A 4882-nucleotide genomic window follows, 5' to 3' on the forward strand; every position below is an offset into this window, starting at 1 on the left:
ACGGTCATGCAAGAAATCTTACAGCAAGTCTATATCATTCCATTATAAACCTAAAATTAGCTACATCAAAAGCACTGGGATAGTTTGCAAACCCTACAGACTATTAACAGGGTTAAAAAACTGTTACGTACACTGCAAAATTTACCTTTCAAATTTAAGATAAACTGTTTCTGTTTTGAGACCAGATAGCCTAAAACTAGCAAAATTATCTGCCACTGCAAAGAAAATCGTACTTGGTAAGAATTCCTAAAATAAGACAATATGCCTAAATGCAAGCAAATGAATCTTATTCAAAAGATGTGTTGTTAGTTTATTAATGAAATTAGAATTTTGTCTAACAAAATTATACTTGGTTAGATTTTCATTTTTTGCAGTGCTGCCATAAAATTCAGTCACACACCCATATTGCCTCTGGGCGTACGCGCCCCAACCTGAGCTCTGTATAATACAGCAAAACCAAAAACTAACAGCTACACAGCACACAATGCACAAAAAGGAAAACAGAGAGCCATTCAAATGAAACCGACAACACAGGTCAACAAACAAGAAGAACAACCTGGGCAGACCTAGAAACAACCGTGCAACTTAATATTTAGAATGACGAAAGAACTCACGACAATAGGGATTAAAATGACACGCAAAGCTGTGGATATGAATGAAGATGGTTATGAATAAAGTGATTTGTAATCACATTCATGTTCATGAGGAGGAGTTGGTAACTATGATTTTGTGTGTGTGAATAAAACATGCCAGTCCTTTAGAAATTAGCAGACTATAGCTTGGAAGATTGCAATTTTTGTCAAACTGTTCATTTAAACAGTGACGGTTAATAGCTTTTGTAAAACATCCTAATTTTATGAGTTTCTCTTCTGTTTATTTAATAAAATTATCAGCAATTGCTATGGTTTTTCAATGTTAAAATGTATTAAATGGAGAGAGTACATTGAATATGTTTTCCATGATTGAGAGGCATGTTCAGATAACTGAACCGATGTCCACATTTAAAAGACTTATCGGCACTGCTGCTTTAGACTTAAAGGGTCTGCGTATTGTCTGATCTCAGTAAATAACATTATTCCCATTGTTTGTTCAATGTCCCATTAGTGCTGTAATAATGTTTTCTTTTTATTTATTAGCCATAGACTGAGACATCGAAATATTTTTATATGGCAGTTACTTATTTTAATTTAAAATGCTATATTTGCTATGTAAGCTTAATATTTGCATGGTTCTCAAGATTTATAAATATGCATGAAGTTTACTTAATTTCTTGTCTTTTAGATATTAATGTAATAATTTGTTTTAGCTCTGTTGCCATCTAGTGGCTATAAGTAAGTAATGCAGGAAGATCCATATTGTGTCCATATTGAATTCTATGGACTCCAGAGTTCTTTATTGTCAACACATCTTTGTACATGTACACAGTGCACTGGAATACTTTTTACTTTGGGCCCCATTATGGTACTGCACATAAATACTACACCAGGGGTCTCCAACTCATTTTCTCTGAGGACAAAATTGCATTAGCAACCCAAAGCCAAGGTCCACTGTGTCTGAAAATGCATCCATTGGAGGGCGTGGGGGTTCCTCGACGGTAAAATCTGCCAGTCGGAGGGATAATCAATTGCATGTTAAATGGCAATTAGCACCGGAGAGAATAGGTGACTCTGAGAACTCAACCTAGCATTCATCCAGGTAAATTTGTAAAAAATAAGAAAAATCAACAAAAAAACAGGAAAAAGATTTACAATTCATTATTATTACACATTTGTATGACTATCATTAGCCACATTTTCAAGTCACTTTACAATCTACAGTCACTCTTCAGTATTGGAAAGAAAGAAAGCTATAAGCCTCAAGATATTATTTAAAATACGGTTTAAATTCAAGAAGTAATAACACTAGTGACAGAGACATTAATCACGTTGACTCCATTTATTTACTGTTACTTCAATCTGTGCAGTTTTAGAACATTATTAAGTCTCTATTCTTGACTGCAGTCACCGCTACAGTAAAGACAGTTGGGAATCCTGTGACTCGATGTGAGAAGCAAACATCCTTCCTTAATGCTCTGAGTCAATGCCAAGCCATCTGATGGAGAGGTGGACACAGAAGGTGTCTGTTTGCATCTGCACTACATTTGCAGTTTTCTAACCAGGCTATAAAAGCAGAAAGAAGTAATTCCTAAATCTGTGAATATGTTATTTACTAGACAAATCACATTGGAACTTCATCCAAAAACAAAGGCAGAGCGAGGGCTAGCTGTGATGGCCGAGTGGTTAAGGCGTTGGACTCGAAATCCAATGGGGATTCCCCACGCAGGTTCAAACCCTGCTCACAGCGTGCGTGGATATTTTGGGGGCAGTGTGTGGTCCTGCATGTTAGGACTCTGTGGCTTGACATTGAAGGCCATTGGTTCAAATTCCATGGTTGGCAGAATGGTTTCTCCATTGAGGCCATCAGCAAACCCATTACTTCAGGGACTGGCCAGCCCTGCTTCTGCCAAACAAACAAGTAAATAAGTCCCCTCAGAGTATGTGACAAAGTGGGTTTACTGCTAGCTCAGTTTGGAATGAGGCATATTAGCATGGAAATTTACCCTGCATGCCTAACCTATTCTGAGCGGGTTTAAGTGCTGGCTTTTGGCTTAAAACTCGGAATATTTGGATCATACTAAATAATGAGTCTTTTAATATTTTTCTATTATTTGACCCTAGTATGAAATGAGCAGTCGTTCCTTTTTTGGTGGTCTCATAGATATGTTGATGAGCTCTGCTCTCATTGGCTGTATTGCAATGAGGCACTGTGATGCGTCACACTGAACCAACATCTCTAGTCATACACCACGTAACGACGTTTCGGTGAACGATGAACTGCATTTATGACAATGGTCCGAAAGATTATAACAGAGCTGAAAAATTGCTATCGCCTATTCATTTTGTAGAATAGCGCATTAGTCACATCTTTGTGGAGATGCTGATCTAAAAAAAATCTATTGCAGGGAGTTGTGCAAAGCATAGCACATGCAAACTTGATCAGAAGTCGAAGATGTTTTGGGGGCAGTGTATGGTCCTGCATGTTAGGACTCTTGAAATTGAAGGTCATTGGTTCAAATTCCATGTTTGGCAGAATGATGTCTCCATTGAGGCCTTCAGCAAACCCTTAATCCCCATTACTTCAGGAACTGGCCAGCCCTGCTTCTGCCAAACAAACAAGTAAATAAGTCCCCTCAGGGTATATGACAAAGTGGGTTTACTACTAGCTCATAAACGTATTGTTTTTAATGAATTTGGAATTCTGCTTTGAGTTTTTTTGACTTCAATATTGATTTGCTTAGCTAACCAAAAGCAGGCTACAGGTAGTATAGATGCCTCTTGTCAATGTCAGTATCAAAGACTTCATAATGTTGTTTACGATTCCCCTGCTAACCTGGAGTACGCTTCCGAAAACCATAGTTGGCAACCTTTATGCACTACGCACCTCAGCACTCGGTGACCATGCCCCGTTACTTTACGTAGTTTGCTGCTTTGTGACTGAGTCTCTGGTGCGCTAAAACGCTTCCACTTTGTAATAATACCACTTACAGCTGACCATGGAATATCTAGTAGGCAAAACATTTCATGCACTGATTTATTACAGAGGACCCTGCTTGAATTCCCTGAGCTCTTCAGAATGACCCATTCTTTCACAAGGGTTTGTAAACCTGATTTCATGGCCAGGTGCTTGATTTTATATGCCTGTGGAAATGGATTTGAATGAAATACCTGAATTTATTGATTGACTTCATCCAAGAACAAAGGCAGCATGAGTAGCAGCTGTGATGGCCGAGTGGTTAAGGCATTGGACTCGAAATCCAATGGGGATTCCCCACGCAGGTTCAAACCCTGCTCACAGCGTGCATGGCTGTTTTGGGGGCAGTGTATGGTTCAAATTCCATGGTTGGCAGAATGGTTTCTCTATTGAGGCCATCAGCAAACCCTTAATCCCTATTACTTCAGAGACTGGCCAACCCTGCTTCTGCTCAACAAATAAGCCTCAGAGGGTGTATTACAAGTGGGTTTACTGGCTTAGGAAGGTGCTCTAAGTTTTACTTCTGGGTTTTGTGCACTATAAATCATAGCTCAGTATGAAAGGGGGTATATTGACATGTTAATTTGGGCTGCATGCCTAACGTGTCCCTAAGCAGTGCCATAGCGGAGGGGCCTGCGGGGGAAGGGGGTGAGCCTGGGTTGGGCCTAAGGCTCCACAATTAATCGTAAAAAAAGCTGCAATCTCAATTCATACCTCTATGTAATCTCATTTCTGAATTACATAGGTTCTTCTGCATTGTATTACATCAGCTGGATCAAAAAAAGCGCTCCTACTTTTCCCCAGATTGTCTCAAGCATCCCATAATTATGCATTCTCTTTGTATACCAATACCGAATGTTGTGCACATCAACTGAAAATACGAGTGGTTTTCCGTTTTTTTTTTTGTTTTGGTTTCATATTTGTTTCCAAAACCAAAACGACAAAACGGATAACGGCTCGTTTTCCGATTTCCCATTTTGTGCTCAAATCAAAAATGGAAAAAACGGAAAACCACTCGTATTTTCAGTTTTTGTTTCCAAAACCAAAACGACAAAACGGATAGCGGCTCGTTTTCCGATTTCCCATTTTGTGCTCAAATCAAAAATGGAAAAAACGGATAACGAGCGCTCAAATCCGATTTTGGTTTTTTTCATTTGACACAAACGCCGTGACCCGGAAATGACGTCTGGACCGGGTCCGTGTACGTTTTAACCGTTTGTTTTTTTGGTATGTTAAAAACCAGAAAATGGTAGTTTTTTCGTTTTATTCGGTTTAGGTAAAAACACAAAAATCAGAAATTCAGCCTGATTTC

At 38.9% G+C, this 4882-nt stretch overlaps 2 non-coding genes across 2 annotated transcripts; both read left to right on the forward strand.

Annotated features, from left to right (window-relative positions):
- Positions 1–2261: 2261 nt before the first annotated feature.
- Positions 2262–2343, forward strand: trnas-cga (transfer RNA serine (anticodon CGA)). The gene has a single exon. It is a non-coding gene; the product is annotated as a tRNA-Ser (tRNA).
- Positions 2344–3814: 1471 nt separating this feature from the next.
- trnas-cga (transfer RNA serine (anticodon CGA)) lies at positions 3815–3896 on the forward strand. The gene has a single exon. It is a non-coding gene; the product is annotated as a tRNA-Ser (tRNA).
- Positions 3897–4882: the final 986 nt, after the last annotated feature.

The sequence above is a fragment of the Paramormyrops kingsleyae genome, chromosome 14 (genome assembly GCF_048594095.1).
Source record: "Paramormyrops kingsleyae isolate MSU_618 chromosome 14, PKINGS_0.4, whole genome shotgun sequence".
Taxonomy (NCBI): domain Eukaryota; kingdom Metazoa; phylum Chordata; class Actinopteri; order Osteoglossiformes; family Mormyridae; genus Paramormyrops; species Paramormyrops kingsleyae.